We start from the raw sequence: 23,696 nt of genomic DNA, 5'->3' as shown, positions 1-23,696 counted from the left end.
ATAAACTAACATAAACGTAGATTGCGTTGTAAATTGTCTCTCCCATCGCATCGCGCGGGTTTCCTACTAGATTTTAGTTATGACCCAATTGAACTGAACCTTCTCATGCACACCCTTAGAATTACTAACAAGTGTTGTGTTTTCCTTTGCATCGCGAGTTTGGTTTTGGTTATGGCTCAAAACCGATCCGCCCTGTACATAGCCCTAAACTTACCAACCTAAGTGATATGTTTCCCGCCGCATCGCGCGGGTAAAAAACTAGTATATATATATATATATATATATATATATATATATATATATATATATATATATATATATATATATATTAATTAGATTATGTTCATATAAATCGGAATTGTATGATAAGGATCTAGAACCGAATGCATGGTTGATATGATGAATCGGTTAGGGTTACATGCTAGTCTTTGAGTTCAATAGTCGAACGATTAGGTTGTATGTTCATATGATACTGATTCATTGTTCTGGAATTGATATGAACGTGTTTGAATGTTGAATAATTGTGATTTGATCTGATTGTGAAACTGCCAAAGTTGTTAGCAATTGTTACGGAGATAATGGACTACAATTAAGGAAAGCTGTTACACACCTAGTCTTGACACGGATTGCGAGTCGAGAACTCACTGTCTCGACTCGAGACCACAACACCGACACAAACAACACAACCCGAGACCACGGTTGCGGGTCCGGTTGCGACTCGAGACCGTGTAGTCTCGACTAGTACATGATGACCCGAGACCTCCTTGTTGCGACTCGAGACATTGAGGCCAGCACAACTCGAGACCGCCTAGTCTCGACTCGAGATCCCTAGTCTCGACTCGAGACCATGAACACGTGCACACTGTTTTGGACTTTGCACACTGTTACAAGCCCAACCATTTGGGCCGCATACTTGGATTTGTTTATGTGACTGTTCTGTTAATGAACTGCTTTAACTATACGTGCATGCTATTATTATTACTTGTGTATAATACGTGTAGAACATAAGTGCACCATTTGATTACGAACCTGACTTGTATGGTAACCATGGTAGGACGTGGTTGACCACTCTTAGTTCAAGTGACCTTTTTGTGTATCTGCCGAGCAAACCAAGGTGAGTTCACACAGCCAAGGCATGGGATTCCCGGGTTGGGAATGGGTTGGAAGATTTGAATTGGATAATTACTCGTACTTACTCTATTTCTAGGCTATATACCATCGTCCTCAGGCTAGTTAGGACACTTACGTAAAACCTACGTAAACTAGTATCTACCACTGTCTCCCGGGTTGGGAGGACACTTACGTAAAACCTACGTAAACTCATACCTACTACTGTCTTCCGTGTCGGAAGGACACTTACGTAAAACCTACGTAAACCCCACGCGTACCACTGTCCTCGGGGAAGGGCACTCACGTAAAACCTACGTGACCTTATACGTATTCCTGTTCTCGGGCTAAGAAGAACACATGGTTGCAAATAGTCTAGTAAGTATAAACATGGGAAGCCCCCAATAGTAAAGATAAATGTGGGAATCCCCCACTGGAAATAAATGTAATCATGGGAAACCCCCTGCTAGTAATACATATAATCAGGGAAACCCCCCCCCCCTCTAGTAGTACATACATACATGGGAAGCCCCCACTAAATGAACATATGATTTGTTATTACGAACTTACTTACTGTGAACTCGCTCAACTAGTTGTTGACTCTCTGCTGCATGCCTTGCAGGACCTTAGGTACATATGGAGCTTGCACAGGGAGGAGCAGGTCGTTGTGGGACATGGATCAAGGATGCCATGTTAAACGTTTAAACATTTGAACTTATGATTCACTTTGGGTTTACATACTTATGCTTCCGCTACTCAAATTATGTTTTGTTTGGTTTGAACATCAATTGTATTGAATTGGGTTTTACGAACTACTTTAATTATTATACACTATGTTCAATATGATTGATGGCTTGATCCTGGTCATGTCACGCCTCCAAGCGGTGGTACTCCGCGTGTGGATTTTGGGGGTGTGACAGATTGGTATCAGAGCCATTGGTTATAGAGAACTTGGTTTTGATAAGGGGAAAACGTTTTTATTAAAACCAGACTATAACCAGTACAGTGCTCTCAACGATCCACAACGACGCTTCGCTCCACGTGCAAGACTCAACATCCTAGGTAATATGGTTTATATTTATTGCCTACATGCTAGAATTACATAGAACTTTGCTCGTAGTATGCTTAGATACACATGATACTATTGCATGAGAATACCTATGTGCTTACACTCTTCTGTCATCGCACTACTCGCGAACCATTCTCACTTATGCTACTTTTACTATGAAGATCATGTCTGGACGTGTTAACATGACTCAAGCCCAGTTGACGGCTCTCATTAACAAACAAGTTGCTGCGGCACTTGCAGCCGCACAAGCAGGAGGTATATCCTGTAGTTATAACTCACTAGGATCTTTAGATCCTACACTCCTAAACCAACTCTCGTGTTTAAACTTTGTCCTATTCGTACGCAATAGGTCAACCCGCACAGCAACCTATCTGCACATTCAAGAACTTCATGGACTGTCGTCCAGGCACATTCAGTGGCACGGAAGGAGTAGTGGGACTACTCCATTGGTTTGAGAAGCTCGAGTCAGTGTTCGAGATGTGTGAATGCCCTGAGGCTCGCAGGGTCAAGTACGCCACTGGCACGATAGAAGGAATTGCGCTAACTTGGTGGAACGCGCAAGTTCAACTCCTAGGGTTGGCAGCTGCTAACGCCACCCCTTGGAACGATTTTAAGGAACTCATTAAAAGGGAATACTGCTCACGTGACGACATCCACAAGTTAGAGGTGGAGTTTTTCAATCAAAAGATGACGGGGTCGGAGATTGAGGCCTACACCAAGCGGTCGAATGAGTTGGCCGTTCTGTGTCCTACTATGGTGGACCCACCTATCAGGCGAATTGAGTTATATCTCAAGGGATTAGCGCCAGAGATTTAGAGCCACGTGACATCGGCTAATCAACAACGTCCAGGATGTTCAACGCCTAGCTCATCGTCTCACTGATCAAGCAGTGGATCAGGACAAGCTACCGAAACGTATCAGCGCTACTACTGCTACCACATCAACCGCTACTCCTGCTACCCCCAGTGACAACAAAAGAAAGTGGGAAGGGGATTCTAGCAAAGGTTCAGCAACAGTTCAGTCTCAGGCTCAGCAACAGAAGACTGACCACTACCAGAGTCCTAGCCAGCAGTCTTCTGGTAGTCGTGGGCAGAGAAGATATCAGGGAAATCATCCAAAGTGCCACAACTGTAACAGGCACCACAGCGGCCAGTGCAGCAAGGGTCGTTGCCAAAGGTGTCTCAAGATGGGCCACGAGGCCAAAGACTGTAGGAGCCCACGGCCTGCGAATCAGAACCAGCAACCGCAACTACCAGCTCCACAAAACCAGCAACAGCGAGGCAACAGGGGATGCTTTCAGTGTGGTGCTGAAGGCCATTTCAAACGTGATTGCCCCCAGTTAAACCAGAACCAGAATCGCAACAACAACAACAATCAGGCAATGGTAACAACGGTGGGAATAATAATGGCAATGAAGCTAGGGGTCGTGCTTTTGTGCTAGGTCGGGGTGACGCAAGGAACGATCCTAACATAGTTATGGGTAAGTTTCTTCTTGACGACTTTTACGTTACTGTTTTGTTTGATTCGGGTGCGGATACAAGTTATATGTCTTTGAAAGTTAGCCAACTGTTAAAACGTGCACCAACTCCCCTAAACACCAAACACGTCGTAGAGTTAGCTAATGGTAAGAGTCTAGAGGCCACGCACATAGTTCAGGGTTGTAATCTTATCCTTGCGGGTCAGACTTTCTCGATCGACCTCATTCCCATAGTTTTGGGTAGTTTCGACATCGTCATCGGGATGGATTGGTTGTCCCAAAATCACGCAGAGATCTTGTGCAAAGATAAGATTGTTCGTACCCCTCGTTCCGGTCAGGAACCTCTCGAAGTTCAAGGCGACAAGAGTGGTGCTGTGGTTGGCATCATCTCCTTTCTAAAGGCTCAGAAGTGTTTACGTAAGGGCCACACTGCCATTCTGGCACTTGTTACCGATGCATCAGCAAAAGAAAAGAAATTGGAGGACATTCCAATAGTTCGCGACTTTCCTCAGGTGTTCCCAGAAGATTTACCTGGCCTACCGCCTCATCGCCAGGTCGAGTTTCAAATCGAGCTAGCTCCTGGAGCAGCACCTATAGCTCGTGCACCGTATCGACTAGCTCCAACAGAATTGGAAGAACTATCAAAGCAGCTACAGGAACTCTTGGATAAGGGATTTATCCGACCTAGCTCTTCGCCTTGGGGAGCTCCAGTGCTATTTGTGAAGAAGAAAGACGGTACTTTCAGGATGTGCATTGACTACCGTGAACTGAACAAGGTAACGGTGAAGAACCGTTATGCTCTTCCACGTATTGATGACTTATTCGACCAGTTGCAAGGGTCGAGCTACTACTCCAAGATAGACTTGAGGTCAGGTTACCATCAGCTGAGAGTCCGGGATGAGGACGTCTCCAAAACAGCATTCAGAACTCGCTACGGCCATTACGAGTTTCTAGTCATGCCATTTGGGCTAACGAACGCACCGGCAGTCTTTATGGACCTTATGAACAGGGTGTGCAAACTCTATCTAGACAAGTTTGTGATTGTATTCATCGACGACATTCTGATCTACTCCAAGAGTCAGGAGGAACATGAGCAGCACTTACGGCTTATCTTGGAACTTCTTCGAAAGGAACAACTGTACGCCAAGTTTTCCAAATGCGACTTCTGGCTTCGTGAAGTCCATTTTCTAGGCCATGTGGTAAACAAGGATGGGATTCATGTTGATCCATCCTAAGTAGATTCGATTAGGAACTGGCCTGCACCGCGTACACCAACGGAAATACGCCAATTCTTGGGTTTGGCAGGTTACTACAGGCGATTCATCAAAGATTTCTCAAAGATTGCGCAGCCGCTTATGTTACTGACACAGAAGGGTGTCACCTATCGTTGGGGTAATACACAGGAAACCGCTTTTCAGCACTTAAAGGATAGACTTTGCAGTGCACCTATCCTCTCATTGCCAGAAGGCACGGACGACTTCGTGGTTTATTGTGATGCATCCATTCAGGGTCTTGGATGTGTGTTAATGCAGCGCGACAAAGTCATTGCTTACGCTTCACGCCAACTTAAGGTTCACGAACGGAACTACACGACGCACGATTTAGAGCTGGGAGCTGTTGTTTTCGCGCTTAAGATATGGCGACATTACCTGTACGGTACCAAGTGCACTATTTACACTGATCACAGGAGTCTCGAGCATATCTTTAAGCAAAAGGATTTGAACATGCGTCAACGAAGATGGGTCGAACTTTTGAATGATTATGAATGCGCCATCAAGTACCATCCAGGCAAAGCCAACGTTGTGGCTGACGCTCTCAGTCGAAAGGACACTTTACCTCGACGCGTACGAGCATTACAGCTCACTATTCAGTCTAGTCTTCCTGCACAGATACGGGATGCTCAGATGGAAGCATTGAAACCAGAAAACGTAAGGACCGAAGCCTTACGCGGCTCAAGGCAACGATTAGAACGGAAGGAAGACGGCGCCTACTATGTAACGGGGCGTATTTGGGTCCCACTATATGGCGGTTTACGAGAACTTGTGATGGAGGAAGCACACAAGTCTCGCTACTCGATACATCCTGGTTCGGATAAGATGTACCACGATATCAGGACGACGTATTGGTGGCCTAGCATGAAGGCCCACGTTGCAACTTATGTCGGCAAATGTTTGACCTGTGCGAGAGTCAAAGCGGAATATCAGAAACCGTCAGGCCTACTCCAGCAACCCAAGATACCACAATGGAAATGGGAAGGAATTTCCATGGATTTTGTTACTGACCCGCCTAGATCCCAGCGTGGGAACGATACCATTTGGGTGATCGTGGATCGACTCACAAAGTCTGCTCATTTCCTGGCAATCAAAGAAACAGACAAGTTTTCCACACTAGCAGACATATACTTGAAGGAAGTAGTCTCAAGGCACGGGGTGCCCACCTCTATTATTTCGGATCGCGATGCACGATTCACTTCAGAACTATGGCAAGCAATGCACAAAGCTTTTGGCTCACAGCTAGACATGAGCACCATATCACCCTCAGACGGATGGACAGTCTGAGCGCACGATACAAACCCTAGAAGACATGCTTCGAGCATGTGTTATCGATTTCGGCAACAGCTGGGAAAAACATCTCCCTTTGGTGGAGTTCTCGTACAATAACAGTTATCACACCAGTATCCAAGCCGCTCCATTCGAGGCATTGTACGGACGTAAATGCCGGTCACCTCTCTGTTGGGCAGAGGTGGGGGATAGTCAGATCACGGGTCCGGAACTTATAGTGGACACCACGGAAAAGATTGCACAAATACGATAGCGCATGGCGGTGGCTCGTGACCGTCAGAAAAGTTACGCTGATAAGCGCAGGAAACCACTCGAATTCCAAGTTGGGGATCGAGTGCTACTCAAAGTCTCACCCTGGAAGGGTTTGGTTCGTTTTGGTAAACGGGGCAAGCTCAATCCGCGGTATGTCGGACCGTTCGAAATCATAGAAAGAATAGACAAAGTAGCCTACAGACTAAACCTACCAGCTGAACTCGGTGTAGTTCACAACGTATTTCACGTGTCGAATCTGAAGAAATGTCTGTCAGATGAGACCCTCATAGTTCTTGTGAAGGAGCTCACTATCGACGAGCAGTTGCGATTCGTCGAGGAACCAGTTGAAATCACGGACCGGGATGTCAAGGTCCTCAAGAACACGAGAATCCCTCTTGTTCGAGTTCGTTGGAACTCCCGTCGTGGCCCAGAGTTCACCTGGGAACGTGAAGATCAGATAAAAGAAAAGTACCCCCAATTGTTCGCGAACAGTACAACCACTACTGAGGCTGAAGCTACCACGGAATTTCGGGACGAGATTCCAGATCAACGGGGGGAGGATGTGACACCCCAGTAAAACCAGTAAACGATACAACTTACCTAGCTTCCTCAGTGAGTACGTACCAAATTTCGGGACGAAATTTCTTTTAAGTTGGGGATAATGTGACAACTCGTAATTCGAACCTATTTTTGTGTAACGTTACGTGCTTATGTGAATTATATTAATTGACTGAATGCATGATTATGTTATATGGTATGTGTATTAATTGAATCAATCGCACAAGACTCACCGATCGCACAATGCACGTCCGACCGCACAAGCCCAATTGGGCTACACTCTTATAACCGAAACCGAATGGGCAGCCCAGGTTGGGTTCGGCCCATCCCCCTTTGACCAATTAACAACTAGAGTGTTTGTAACCATCACACATTGTTACCAATACACTTCACACACACAAGTTTACAAACCCTAGTGCTCTCTTTCCCTCTCTTGAAGCCGACGGAGAACATCCCCTTTCAGATCGAAAATCGTTGTTGATCGGATCATTCCCTTCACACTCTTTTAATCGGTTAGTGTTTGATTCTTCGGTTACCTGTTTGATGATGTTTTGATGTGTGTTTACAATTTTGTATGTTGATCTAGAATTACTGTAACATGATTGATTGTGTTGATTATTCATGTTATAATCGGCTCATATATATATATATATATATATATATATATATATATATATATATATATTAGATTATGTTCATATAAATCGGAATTGTATGATAAGGATCTAGAACCGAATGCATGGTTGATATGATGAATCGGTTAGGGTTACATGCTAGTCTTTGAGTTCAATAGTCGAACAATTAGGTTGTATGTTCATATGATACTGATTCATTGTTCTGGAATTGATATGAACGTGTTTGAATGTTGAATAATTGTGATTTGATCTGATTGTGAAACTGCCAAAGTTGTTAGCAATTGTTACGGAGATAATGGACTACAATTAAGGAAAGTTGTTACACAGCTAGTCTCGACACAGATTGCGAGTCGAGAACTCACTGTCTCGACTCGAGACCACAACACCGACACAAACAGCACAACCCGAGACCACGGTTGCGGGTCCGGTTGCGACTCGAGACCGTGTAGTCTCGACTAGTACATGATGACCTGAGACCTCCTTGTTGCGACTCGAGACATTGAGGCCAGCACAACTCGAGACCGCCTAGTCTCGACTCGAGATCCCTAGTCTCGACTCGAGACCATGAACACGTGCACACTGTTTTGGACTTTGCACACTGTTACAAGCCCAACCATTTGGGCCGCATACTTGGATTTGTTTATGTGACTGTTCTGTTGATGAACTGCTTTAACTATACGTGCATGCTATGATTATTACTTGTGTACAATACGTGTAGAACATAAGTGCACCATTTGATTACGAACCTGACTTGTATGGTAACCATGGTAGGACGTGGTTGACCACTCTTAGTTCAAGTGACCTTTTTGTGTATCTGCCGAGCAAACCAAGGTGAGTTCACACAGCCAAGGCATGGGATTCCCGGGTTGGGAATGGGTTGGAAGATTTGAATTGGATAATTACTCGTACTTACGCTATTGCTAGGCTATATACCATCGTCCTCAGGCTAGTCAGGACACTTACGTAAAACCTACGTAAACTAGTATCTACCACTGTCTCCCGGGTCGGGAGGACACTTACGTAAAACCTACGTAAACTCATACCTACTACTGTCTTCCGGGTCGGAAGGACACTTACGTAAAACCTACGTAAACCCCACGCGTACCACTGTCCTCGGGGAAGGGCACTCACGTAAAACCTACGTGACCTTGTACGTATTCCTGTTCTCGGGCTAAGAAGAACACATGGTTGCAAATAGTCTAGTAAGTATAAACATGGGAAGCCCCCAATAGTAAAGATAAACGTGGGAATCCCCCACTGGAAATAAATGTAATCATGGGAAACCCCCCGCTAGTGATACATATAATCAGAGAAACCCCCCCCCTCTAGTAGTACATACATACATGGGAAGCCCCCACTAAATGAACATACGATTTGTTATTACGAACTTACTTACTGTGAACTCGCTCAACTACTTGTTGACTCTCTGCTGCATGACTTGCAGGACCTTAGGTACATATGGAGCTTGCACAGGGAGGAGCAGGTCGTTGTGGGACATGGATCGTGGATGCCATGATAAACGTTTAAACTTTTGAACTTATGATTCACTTTGGGTTTACATACTTATGCTTCCGCTACTCAAATTATGTTTTGTTTGGTTTGAACATCAATTGTATTGAATTGGGTTTTACGAACTACTTTAATTATTATACACCATGTTCAATTGATTGATGGCTTGATCCTGGTCATGTCACGCCTCCAAGCGGTGGTACTCCGCGTGTGGATTTTGGGGGTGTGACATATAGTTCTGATTTCGCTTGAAGATGACATGTCAGTTTCAAGCGGAATCAACATGTTAATTTCGCTTGAACGGAACATTGTTACTTTCAAGCGGAATCACCCACTTTAACATATTCTAGCTCTAAATTCAACCCTGTTGTGTGCTCAATTATCCTATCTAGACATAAGACTCGATTAAGACGAAGTTAACAGACACTAGATGCACCAACAGTAGGGAGTGTACTCCAAACATCAACCACTGATGCCCCTTTTTTCTTGGTACTGGGGTCTTCTTCTTTCAACACTTGATAATCTTTTGATGGAACCAGTGGTCAGAACAAACTCGCTAGCAGATATCAGAGGTGTTATAGAAGGAATTGCCTCCAAGGAAGTCTTATTGATGTAACCCCTGTCCAAGTGTAAACCAGTGGGTTCAACACTTGTAGTGGCTGCTTCACTTGGAATACCACCAAGAGTTACTTGTAACTCAAGGGGTGTAACCTCCTCAGGTTGTGTTGGTGGGTTAGTAAAGATTGATGCATCAGGCCCAGTCTGTTGTTGAGGCATATTCTCATGAACAGGTGATTGAGAAGGACTGGGTTGTGCCTGGTTCAAATCAATTGCATCCAACAAAAGTTTAGTTGGTGTGGGAATTCTGGATGTAAGGCTGGGTGTAGAAAGAGAATTTGCCCCGGGCAGTGGGCTGTGGATGATGGAAACGAGTGATTCCAGAGCATCATAGAGTGGTGTCCCTTGTTGTACAACCTGTTCTTTTTTAGAAGAGACAGGAGGAGTTTCAGCTATGGTTTGAGATATTTGTACCAACTGCTGTGAGGAAGTAGCAACAGTGGTTTATTATGACTTTTGTGTTGTCACAGGCAGTTGCTCTGGTATCTCATCCTCCAGAGTTGCCTTTTTGATGTGTTTGGGGGGTTTTTTAGTTTTCTTTTTCTGTGTCTTTTTGGGGATTGTAGGTGTGGGTTTCAAAGCAGTTGTTTTGCCACTTTGATCACCTTGAGCAGTGGGCTCAGCAGCAAATACCTGAGGAGCAGTGTTTGCTGCTAAATTCTGCTCAGGCACCTCTGCTTGTGTTTTGCAAGGTGTTGACATTCTTGTAAAAGTTTCAGCAGTTAAGCTGTGCATTTGAAAAGAGTCACCTTGGTTTATTAAAGAAAGATCATCCTTACTGAATTTCTTTTCAAAATAGTAGCTTAGAAATCTTGGAAACAGTAAGAATGATTTTATTTCAACATTTTTAACCATATCATTAAAGATTACCTGGGAATAATTAAAATTTTCTTCTTGAAGAATAGCTTACCCCAGGTTTTGAATCTTTAATGGTATTTCATTAAAGGCAGTGGTTTTATTTGAAACACACATAAGGAGGGTATGGAATAAAAACCTTGTTGCAGGAGGAAAGAAACCTTTTTGTAAGGTACCCCTCTTCATCATTATGTTTGCATACCCTCTTTCAATGAAGTCAATTTTTAACTTATTTTTAGGAAAAGAATTTTTACCTTCCTAGTCGTTGAGTTGAAAGACCTCCGAGATGGATTGTGGTGTTATTACGACAACTTTTCCCTGTAGAGTAGAGTTAATGGCTTTGACATCTTCGCCTTGTTTGTCAAGGGTACAATTTTTCCAAAACTCTCTCTGGGTTTGAAGGTAGATAGGAGCATCTGTTGTAAGCAAAGTTTTGTACTTTAACGCAGTGATCATGTCGAGGATGGAATCAAAGGTATCTATGGTGCCGGGTTTTGTGAGAACACCCAGAAGATTATGAGAGGGTTTGTGTGGAATTTTTGTGGGTGTAGCCTTTTGAGAGGCCCCTTTTGAAGATGAAGTGGATTTTGCGGAGGACTTCGATTTAGTCATTTTTTAAGAAGGCAATCGAAGAAATTTGCGAAGAAATTTGGAGGAAAGTGATGGAAACTGCTTTGAGAAGAGAATTTTTATGAATTCAATTCGACAATAAGAACCCTATGTGGGGTTTGAAAGGGGATTTTATGGAGAAAAAGTGAATGCTGACGTGGCAGCGGTTACGAAAGGACTGACCACTATGTACTGTCCATGTACCATCCCCTGATGAAGTGAAGGACAATACTTTTATGAAAATTACTGATGAAGGCAGTGGATGTAACGATACTGAAGGCAGTGGATGATTTTTGCTATCAGTGGATACAACACTGCTTTTGAACAACAGTGTTTATCAAAGGAATGAGAGAGTAGGGGATGATTTTCAGCAGTGGACAGACTTTTGAAGTAGAACAGACTTTTGAACTCATCAGTGGTTATGGCAGACTTTTAAGGATTTTAATGAAAACTTCATTTTTAGCTATTTTTAAGGATTGAATTTTGATTTTCTGAAAACATTTTAATGCTTTTATTCATAGAAAAACAGGATTTTGTCTGTTATTCCATGTTTAGCATGCTAATCCTAGAGATCAAGCTTTCAAAGGTGGATGTGTCTAATCCTTTGGTTAGCACATCTGCCAGCTGATCCTTAGTTGGAACATGATGCGGAGAAATCAAACCTTTTTCATAGCAATCCCTCACAAAGTGATGTCTGATGTCAATGTGTTTGGTGGTAGAATGAGAAACTGGATTTTTGATGATATTTTCTGCTGCCTGGCTATCCAACATGAGTGGTGTCTTCAAGGCAGTGATACCAAAATCCAGCAACTGATTTTGAAGCCAAAGCAGTTGGGCTGTACAGTTTGCAGCAGCTATATATTCTGCCTCAGAAGTGGATGTGGAAACAGCTGCTTGCTTTTAGCTTTGCCAAGACACTAAGGAATTGCCTAGGAATTGGCACCCTCCTGAAGTGGACTTCCTTGTCTTGTCACATCCAGCAAAGTCACTATCTGAGAAACCTGAAAACTTAATTTTACCATCAGCTGGATACCAGATACCAAGTGTGGGAGCACCTTTGAGGTATCTGAATATCCTTTTTACAGCAATAAGGTTTGACTTTCTAGGGGCTGATTGGGATCTTGCACAAACACATGTTGCAAACATGATGTCTGGTCTAGATGCAGTTAGGTACAATAAAGACCCAATCATGCTTCTATATAAGGTCTGATCAACCAATTTATCCTTCTCATCAGACATGACTAGTTTATTGGTTGCAATTGGTGTACTGCATGGCTTACAATCATCCATATCAAATTTCTGTAAAAGTTCTTTGGCATATTTGCTTTGATGGATAAAAGTGCCATTTTGCAATTGTTTTACTTGGAGACCAAGAAAACACTAGAGTTCACCCATTGCACTCATTTCAAACTCAGCTGTCATGAGTTGCCTAAACTCTTCACACATTTTGTTGCATGTGCTTCCAAAAATGATGTCATCCACATAAATTTGGACAATCATCAAATCCTTCCCTCTCCATTTTAAAAACAGTGTTTTATCAACTCTGCCTCTGGTGAAACCAATGGAAAGTAGAAAGGTGGAAAGAGTTTTATACCAGGCCCTTGGTGCTTGTTTCAGGCCATACAAAGCTTTATTCAGCTTGTAGACATGATTTGGATTAAATGGATCCTCAAAACCTGGAGGTTGACAGACATAAACCTCTTCTTGAATCTTACCATAGAGGAATGCACATTTGATATCTATTTGATACACCTTGATGTTGTGGTTGACAGCAAAGGCCAGAAATAATCTGATAGCCTCAAGTCTTGCTACAGGGGCAAATGTTTCATCATAGTCAATGCCCTCTTCCTGTCTGCTTGGCTTTATTCTTAACAACAATGCCCCTTTCATCAGTTTTGTTTTTGAAGACCCACTTTGTGCCAATAGGACTTGCATTCTCTGGCAGTGGTACAGGCTCCCATACTTGTTGTCTTTTAAACTGTTGGAGCTCCTCTTGCATGGCTTCTACCCAGCTGTTGTCTTTCAGTGCCTCTTGGTACTTGACTGGCTGAAGGAGTGATAGAAAACCAGCAAAAAGACAAACGTTTTGGGATTGAATTCTTGTGAGCACCCCTTCATTGATGTTGCCAATAATTTGATCTGGTGGATGAGATTTCAAGAAGATTAACTCTCCTTGGTATGGAACAATGGCATTTTGTGGTGAAGGCTGCAGATGTGAATCATTTGAGCTAGCCACAGCTGGTGACTTTGATGATCCAGCAGTGGCTTCAAAAGCTGGTGGAATAGGAGGTAAAGGTGTGGACACATGCTGACTTTGATCTACTGTTTGTGGACTTTTATCAAGAGTGTTTGATGATGTGGAAGCAGGGGTTAAGGGGCTACTTTGGTCAACAACTATTGAGGTAGCAGTGGTTGAGCTTTGACAGCTGTTTTGAACATCTACTGCTCTTCCCATTTTGACAGACTTTTGAGGGATGATGATTTCATACCCATAGTCTGGTGTTGAATCCTCTGATGGACCTGCACTGTTAGTCTTGACAGAAGTGTTTTCAAAAGTGAATTTATCAAGATCAAACAAATCAGCAGGATTTGCTGGGATTTTCATTGATGAAAGTTCATTAAACTTTACATTCAAAGTCTCCTCCACTGCTTTGGTCCGTGTATTAAACACTTTGTAGGCCTTGGCAGTGGTTGAGTATCCTAGGTGATATCCACAATCAATTTTGGCTGCAAACTTTGAGATAGAATCTTTTAAGTTTAAAATGAAGCATGGGCAGCCAAAAACTTTGAAATATGAGATTAATGGGTTTATTTTATACAGTAGTTCATAGGCAGTCTTTTGATGCCTGGGGTTGATCAAAACTCTGTTTTGGACATAGCAAGCAGTGTTTACTGCCTCTGCCCAAAAAGTTAAAGGCAAACCTGAATCTGCAAGCATGGTTCTGGCAGCCTCAATCAAAGTTCTATTCTTTCTTTCAACAGCCCCATTTTGTTCTGGTGTTCTTGGAATGCTGTATTGCCTCACAATTCCTTTTGACATACAGAAATCATCCAACTCGTTATTCCTGAACTCTGTGCGATTGTCACTTCTAAAGATTTTCACTGGAAGGTCAAACTGCTTTTCAACCTGTTTCAGAAAGTCTTGCAGAATGCCTGCAGTCTCATCTTTTGAGTGTAAAAAGTAAGTCCATGTAAACCTAGAAAAGTCATCAACAATAACCAAACAATATCTCTTTTTCTTTAGACTCGTGACTTTAACTGGGGCCAAACAAATCCATATGAAGCATTTGCAAACATTTGGTTGTTTTGGACTCATCAATTGATTTGTAGGAGCTTTTATGTTGTTTTTCCTTTTAGACAGGAAACACAATGCTCAGGACAGGAGAACAGTTTTTGAGGTAAACCCCTTACCAGTCCTTGTTTTGAAATGGCAGTGATTGTCTTAAGATTTGTGTGCCCCAATCTCCTGTGCCATAGTTCTGTCTCTTTGCTTGAAGCAGCTGAGAACAGACAGGCATCAGCTCTGGGGCACTCTTTTGACATATCAACAACATAAACATTACCACTTCTTTGAGCAACAAGTTTAGTTGTGCCTTTGTTGATTATAGCTTCAATCTTATCAACCATTTCTGGTCCAACAATCCTACAACAATCCTTTGTGAAGAATGAGCCAAACCCTTTATCACTCATTTGTGACACACTCAGGAGGTTGAATTTTAGATTGTCTATAAGATTGACATTTTCAAATTTTACATTACCAGATTTCACTGTACCAGACCCCAGAACTTTCCCTTTACTATTATTACCAAAGGATATATCACCCCCTCCATGGATTTTGAAATCTTGAAGAAGGGCTTTACATCCTGACATGTGCCTGGAGCCTCCACTATCTACATACCAAAGACTATCTAAGCATGCAGAAGCTCCCTTGGCAGCAGCCATCATGGCACACTTACATTGATGATCACCTTCTTCATCAGCTCTCCCTTCTACCTCACCAGCTTTCTTCAACTCTTCTTTCTCTTTGTCTTCTTTGGACCAAGGGTCAGACAGTGGTTCAATCAGGGTTTCTGAATTTTCTCCCAGCAGTAGTTCACCAGCAACTGCAGTAACCACTGCTTCAGCAACTTCATCCACTGTTTCAGCACTTAGCTGTTCACCTTCAGTTTCTACCCCTTCTGGTATTGACTCTAATGCCATCAAACAAAATTCATTATCAAAAGTATCACTAGAAGCATAGAGAGCAAAATTTGCATCACCAAGTTCATCAGGCATGCTGCTCCAATCAACAAAGCCTTGTGTGAAAAAGCTTTGCTGATCTGGTTGTGTCACTGTTGGAGCAGCTTGTTGAGGTGCAGCAGGTTGCACTTGTGCCTGAGGAATAGGGGCCTGAACATACTGAATTTGTGGAACAGTGGTTTGAACATAATGCACAGGCACAGGGGTTGCAGCATAGTGAGAAGTGTTAACATGTGTTGCAGGGGTATATTGGGTATAGTGCACAGTGCTTTGTTGTTGTGGTCTAGGGTTTGAGCTGGGATGAGTAATTATTGGACCAGTGGTTTGACTCCTGCATTCCCTAGCAAAATGACCTAGCCTATTGCACTTGTAGCACTTAATTTTTGACTTATCCAACCCCACTTTTAAATTCCCATGAAGCCCTGGGAATTTTCTCCCTGTTCTTTTGTAGAATTTGCTTGTTATCACACTAAGCAAAGCCAATTGATGCAAAGTGTCCATCTCTTCTAAGTCAGTGGGATCAAAATGTTGCAAATCATTGAGTTCAAGCACAAGTTATCTGGCATCTGGTTTTCACTATTTGCAGTGAAAGCATAATTTGCAGAGTGAGGATCAGAGTTGTTTAAACCAACAGTTATGTCAATAAAATGATCAAAACTCTGATCCTTGCTGCTGCTACCAGATTCTTCCTGACCAAAAAGAGCTGTGCGGCCAAATGAATAGTCATCTGCAACTTTTCCAGACTCTTGCAACCTCCTTTTCTGGTTTATCTCCCTTTCATAGGTCAGGAGTCTACCATGGAGTTGGGTCAGGGTCAGATCCTTGAACTTAGCTGAATTTCTAGTAACAAATGCAATTGTGTCCCATTTTTCAGGTAGTGATCTAAGAACCTGCTATTTTGAGTTGCATTTGAAAATGTAACTTTAACAAGCCTTAGTTCACTAATGAGACAGCTAAAACGTTCAAACTGTTGGGTTAATGATTCACCCTTGATGTGACAAAATGTATCATACTGCTGATTCAGAATTTCCCTGTTGTTTTCAATAACCTCTTCTGTTCCCCCAAATTGTTCCTTCAATGCATCCCACAATTCTTTGGCACTGTTACAATGTAACAGTCCAGCATAGATTTCATTGGGTAATGCAGAAGCTATGATGCTAAATACTTTGGCATCAAGTTCAAACTTTTGAAAATCAGTTTTAGTATAGTTTTCAGTTGGTTTAGGGACGAACATCTTTGTATCCTCAGCACTTGGCACCATAGGAACATGGGGACCAAAGACAACAGACCTCCAACATCCAGTATTCTGTTGAGAAAGGATGTAACCCATCCTTCTCTCCCAGATGTTGTACTCATTACGTTTAAGCATGGAAGGTAAAGAGAGCCAATGTTATTCTTATCATCTTGTGATTGTGACGTCATCCTGGTTGTTTTATAGGCACTGATTAATCAACTTTAATGGTGATTAAACCTTGCTCTGTTTTTCAATAAAACGAACAAACTATCAGTATCAACGATTGTGAGCTGAACTATTTATGTCAAAATGATTGTTAAATCAAATTCGACTGTCCAAGCTCTGATACCAATTGTTAGGATCTGAGTTTGGTTTTGATTGTGTTTTACGTTTGAAATAAGATAAAGATGAATGAGTTGTGTAGCGGAATTAAAATGGAACAAACTTTTCACAATCAAACAGGAGAAATGCTTTTAACATACAAGTTTAACATAGAATCAAATGACTGAATTTATTTTCAACAACGATTACAATATGCAAGTATGCAACAAACTCCCCCTCAGCCTGAGCTCACAGAATTTGTTCGTGCAGGAAGATGATGGTGAAGTGCAAATAGAAAAGTACAGAGCACTGTTCTATTTATAGGCACGAAGAAACCACTGAAGCATCTAAGCTGACGTCACCATGAAAGTGACATCTAACCTCCTGTAGGTCCCTCGTGGAGGATGAGGTTAAACCTTAACCTTGTTATATTAACACACTAGCAAGTGCGAAATCCAAGCTAGAGTGCAACCGAGTTGAGACAAGTATAAACACAAGACACACAAGGTTCACCGATTAACACCACTTGTATTAATGCGAATGAAAGGTTCCGGTTACAAGCACAAGGTTTACAAATCTGTTTTGTAAACTCTCTAACAGTGTGTGTGTTCTTGACAGAATGCTCTCACTATCTCTCGAGTGTATCTTTCTGTCTCGTGTCTCTTCTGTCCTCACTGAAATGAACACACTGCATGGGTTTATATACCCAACACAGATTGCATGCTTCGAAGGATAAGATAGTCAGTTCGAAGGATCATCTATCGACCAGAATCATACCGAAGGATCTATACATACCTCGAAGGATGATGTATCCTTCGAGGTCCATCTGTATCCATCGAAGGTTGTCTTTCGAGGTGATCGAAGGATATAAACCATCCTTCGATCACATCCTTCGAAGCAAACAAACTTACATACTTATTGTTGACTGTTTGGCCAAGTCAAACCAGGAGGATGGTTGACTTGGTCAAACTTACAGGACTAACAAGGACATCGTATTACATCATGACCGAATACAGACAAAGTACAGACACAAGTGCACCAACAAACTCCCCCTTGGCTGTAGCTTTGTCTCGATCTTGATCATCTTTGATCTTCGTGTCTTCAAGACTCTGATGTCCTTTCAAGTGTTCAATGTCGGAGGATCTTCAAAGTCTTCACGTCTTGAAAGCAAAAAGTGTATCAACAAACTCCCCGTATCATGTAGGAAGTGTGTTAACAAACTCCCCCTTAACATAAGCTCCCCCTTGAGTTATGCTCGTGAATGACTTGATCTTCAACGCTTAAGATCCTTGTGGTATTGATGATGGTCCGCGGCAACTCGATCATCTTCATCTTTTGAGTGCCTTCACGTCGTGTCTTCATTCCGAAGCTTGTCATCGACCATGTTCTCCTTGCCTTTAGAATCTGCACATGCAAGAAATCTAAACGCGTAATGAGAACAACTGCTTGGAATAGTTAGTATAAACAAATGACACACGAATGACCATGTCACAATCAAACACCGTCCGACAGTTTGAAAGTTTAATAAATTTCTCAATTTTAGATTTCACTTTCAAAGCTTGCAAATTTCGACCGTTTATGAAGATTTAGTCAATTCGGTTTTCGTTCAGGTTTCAGGTAACGAAGACTCGAGCTCCAACATCGTACGATCGAAAATAAAGTAGAAATAAAATCTTTTTGGCTTTTACAAAGTTTATATTAAAACTCACCTAAAATCTTTTTGGTATTTTTTTGAATAAATTAAAAGACAACAATTTTAATATCCTTTGAGTGTTATCAAACGACATCACCGCTAATGTCGTGCTGATATGCATCAAACGACGAAACTGTTTAAAAATAAAACAATAAAAGTTAAGCAGTAAATAAATATATACAGACATTCTTTTTGCGAGTTTCGAGGGTAAGAGAATCATATCAGTGTACGGTCATGTCAAAACACTCTTGTTGTTCAGTTAGTTAACATTAAAATAAGCATCCTATAACAATTATCGGTATTGTTGTCCACTTAAGCTCAACTTATCAGATGTAATCATGGCGAGGGGATTCGTTAAGGTATGATTTATACTTACCGACCGGTGTTCATCCACATCACGACACATTCCCGTATCAAGGTATGCACGAGAGTTCATCTTACTGGTGAGTATACCGATTATCATCTGTTTGACCGTATAAGATGTGAGATACTCACTTATTTTGATTTGAAAACAAGCCCTATGTGATATAATCACTTATTGATGAGGAACTTGATTTTCATATGCATGAGGGCACAGGAGCAAGTCCGTGAACAGGTCAGTACTTTCGTACAGCAGAGAGACGAACTTGACTCCCGGAAAAATGTGATATTTTATCACTTATTTTGAATGAACATGTGATTGTTTATCACTTATTGAGGTCGAATGCAGTATGAGATATGTACACGTATGTATAGTATCATGGAAGATCTAGACTTGCGTCCCCGTTATTTTTCGGTAAAAGAAACAACCATGATACCCAGATGATAAGCAGCATAAAGACCGAATATCTCAGAACCTCGGCAATCTATCAAACGAAATTTCGGTACTTAGACCATATGCCAATGAATGGTTCCCACCTGATCTTCAGTCGATTTAAGTTTATATCACCCTGCCCACTCTAAAATAATTGTGAGCCTACCGATACATCTTATATAGAGCTGCTTATCGTTTTTCATTTAAGGTTTAAAGAGGTTTGGATAGACCACTGATGTACTATCATTTTCTCTTTTGCTCGCCAGGAAACTCATTTTTGTTTTTCTATTGTTTTTGTGTTTTTTGAAGTTTTTCGATGTTTTTAGATTTTCAGATTTTTGGATTTACTCCCCCTAAAATCAATAAACTAAGACAAATTTAAAAACACAAAGGTATTTACAATAATGATTTTCCGATGTTGGTTTTACTCTTGCTTGACCTTAATGCCGTTTACCAATAATAAAAAGTCAAATCTTGATTTGTCAAATGCTTTGGTAAAAAGGTCGGCACGTTGGTCATCGGTGTGGACCTTAACAACATCGATTAGCCTTTTCTCAAAGCAATCACGTATGAAGTGATATTTGATTTCGATGTGTTTGGTCTTTGAGTGCTGCACAGGATTTCTAGTGATCTGTAAAGCAGCAGAATTATCAACGTAAATAGGAGTAGTTAGAAATTCAAAACCGTAGTCCCGCAATTGTTGTTGGATCCAAAGAACTTGGGAGCAACAACTTGAGGCAGCAATGTATTCAGCTTCGCATGTTGATGTAGCGACGCACGTCTGCTTCTTGCACTGCCATGTGACTAGGCGATTTCCTAAAAACTGACATCCAGCCGTTGTGGATTTGCCGTCGATTTTGCATCCGCCAAGATCAGAATCACTGAATGCGATCAAGTCAAAGTTATTATCCCTAGGGTACCATAGACCGGTGTCAGGGTAACCCTTCAAATAACGAAAAATCCTTTTTACAGCTGCAAGATGTGAGGACTTCGGGTTGACTTGATATCTGGCAAGCAGGCACGTTGGGTACATTATATCTGGCCTTGATGCTGTGAGGTACATAAGAGATCCGATCATTGCGCGGTAATATGAAGGGCTAACAGCTTCACCCTTCAAGTCTGGAGTAATTCCGTGATTTTGTGGCAGTGGGGTACCAATGGGCGTTGCATCAGACATCTGGAACCGGCTCAAGATGTCACCAACATATTTAGTCTGATGGATGAATATCCCAGACTCAGTTTGTTGCACTTGTAGGCCCAAGAAAAAGGTCATTTCCCCCATAGCACTCATCTCGAATTTATCCTGCATAATGCGCTCGAAATTCCTACACAAGACATCATTAGTAGAACCAAAAATAATATCATCAACGTATACCTGTACCAGAAGAAGATCTCCATCTTGTTCTTTGATAAAAAGAGTACAGTCGATAAGACCTCTTCAAAAACCGTTCTCCAGCAGATAGGTAGATAAGGTTGCATACCAAGCTCGCGGTGCTTGATGAAGACCATAGAGAGCTTTGTTGAGCAACCAAACCCGATCGGGATGGATAGGATCTTCAAAACCTGGAGGCTGTTCGACGTACACCTCTTCTTCAACCACACCATGTAAGAATGCACTTTTGACGTCCATCTGGTAAACCTTGAATCCTTTGAATGAGGCATAAGCCAGAAAGATCCGAATTGCTTCCAGACGTGCAACAGGTGCATAGACTTCGTTGTAGTCGATTCCTTCTATCTGACGAAAACCTTGAACGACTAAACGTGTTGTTCCGAATAACCACTCCACGGTCGTCTTTCTTGCATTTGAAGACCCATCGAGTGCCAATTTTCTTGTAGTTCTCAGGTTTTTCAACAAGCTTCCAAACACCAAGCTTTTGAAATTGCTGCAATTCTTCCTGCATGGCTTCAACCCAAGCACTGTCTTTCAATGCTTCTTTCCACGATTTTGGTTCTTCTTGTGACACGTAACACGCGAAGGACCAGTCATTTTGAAGACCAGATTCTCTTATAGCTGAATACAAACCAGCGTTCCGGTTTTTTTCTCAGCTGATTACGCGTCTGCACACCGTGATGGACATCTCCTATAATATTCTGCTGGGGGTGGGTATCATGAATCCTCATTTCAGGATTTTCTGGCACACGTGCATTGATACCCAAATTATTAAGATTAAGATCAACAACCAACTCCACACCAGGAATGTGTGTAGAAGTGGATGCATTCCCTTCAGCAGTGTCTACATTCTGCATATGAGGTGTATCAACAGAGGCACCTTGAACAGGAGCAACTGGAGCCGAAGATCCTTCAGCTGCATCATGATATTCATCATCTTCAGAAGATTCATTATAATCAGCAGCATCTTCATAAACCTCATTTTGAACCATATTGTTGACAGACGAAGAAGCTTGAGGGTCAACAACAATAGGTCTAACCAAAGGCGAGACAGCAGCGTTGTCACTTTCCAACAACATCCTAGCCGCTGCTGACTCTTCGTCAAAGGTTGGCAGATTGAAGGAGTCAAATAGCCCATCATAATCGAACATCCACGGATCACCCGGAGCCCTAACAAGACTCGTGTACCTTTGAACCCTCACTTCACTCCATAGCTCAATCTTTTTGGTAGCCAGATTCCAAACACGAAAATTCGGAGTAGCATATCCAAGGAAGAAACCCTCGATAGCTTTTGCTCCAAACTTTCCATCCGGCTCAATCATAGTACATGGAGCACCAAACGGTTCTAGGTAAGAAAGATCCGGTTTCCTTCTCTGAAGGAGTTCGAAGCAAGTTTTGCCATGTCTCTTTACTGTAAAGAACTCTGTTTAACGTGTAGCATGCAGCCGATACAGCCTCCCCCCAGAATTGAATAGGGAGTTCCGACTCTACTAACATTGTTCTTGCAGTTTCAATAATCGTTCGATTCTTCCTCTCCGCGACACCATTTTGTTGTGGAGTATAACGAGAACTGTACTCATGAAGAATGCCTTTAGAAGTACAAAACTCATCCATAACTTGATTCTTGAATTCGGTTCCATTGTCGCTTCGGATCCTCTTCACTTTCAACGAATAGAGATTCTCCAACATTGTAAGAAGATCCTTGAGTATGCCAGGAGTTTGACTCTTGTGTGCCATGAAGGATACCCAAGAAAATCTAGAATAATCATCAGTAACAACTAGACAATAAGCATCTCCGAATGTTGTCTTGTGTTTCATGGGTCCAAAAAGATCCATATGAAGACGTTCGAGAGGCATGCTGACAGTGTTGATTTTCTTCAAAGGGTGAGACTTCTTTGTTTGCTTCCCTTTTTGGCACGAGACACAGATATCTTGTAAATGAAAACTTCTCACAGGCACACCATTCACAAGATTATTTTTCACCAAATGGTTCATCTTTCTCAAGTGAATGTGTCCCATTCTTCTGTGCCAAGATATAGACTCCTTTTCCGTTGCTTTCGAGACAAAGCAAGTGACTTGTGCAGATGTTGTAATCGCTTGCCTCATGTCAAGAATATAAAGATCATTAACTCTCGGAGCCGATAAGAGAATCCATTCTTGTGGAATTTTGAATCCAGGTTTCAGCACATAGCAGCCGGCATCATCAAAATGCACTGAGAATTTTTTATCGCAGATTTGCGACACACTGAGAAGATTATGATCAATTTGCTTAACATAATTGATCTTATCGAAGCACACAAAACCATTTGAGATACTTCCCTCTCCAGTGATGAATCCGCCTTTGTCTCCCGCAAATGCGACATACCCTCCTCTAATGTTTCTCACGTCGTATAGGAGCCGTAAGTCGCCAGTCATGTGCTTGGATGCTCCACTATCAACAATCCAGTGACTGTTAATAGTTCCTCCTAGAACACGCTGCACATGTCATTTAAAAACATCAGTTGAGGATGGGGACCCAAGCCTTAGTGGTCTTGGGTCGTCCCTGAGCATCACGAAACGTGATATCAATCTCTTGATGGTTTTCAAGAACAACTGCTCCCCCTGAATTGTCACCCGCCTTAGGTAACCAGGTTTGTTTTTGCCCACCAGTTTTTGAAGATTCTGGTTTTTCAGGTTGTGACACACTTGGTTCCCTTTGAACTGTTTTAACTTCAGATTTTAAAGCTTTTTCAACAGTTTTCATGTTCTTACGTCGTTGTTTAGTTTCTTGTTCTTT

The 23,696-nt window shown here is 42.1% G+C and overlaps 1 pseudogene; it reads right to left on the bottom strand.

Annotated features, from left to right (window-relative positions):
- LOC110933846 overlaps nt 1-23,696 on the bottom strand; it is a 57,368-nt pseudogene that overhangs the window by 9,138 nt on the left and 24,534 nt on the right.

Source organism: Helianthus annuus, chromosome 4, assembly GCF_002127325.2.
Source record: "Helianthus annuus cultivar XRQ/B chromosome 4, HanXRQr2.0-SUNRISE, whole genome shotgun sequence".
Taxonomy (NCBI): domain Eukaryota; kingdom Viridiplantae; phylum Streptophyta; class Magnoliopsida; order Asterales; family Asteraceae; genus Helianthus; species Helianthus annuus.
This window is presented reverse-complemented; position numbering and strand designations above follow the sequence as displayed.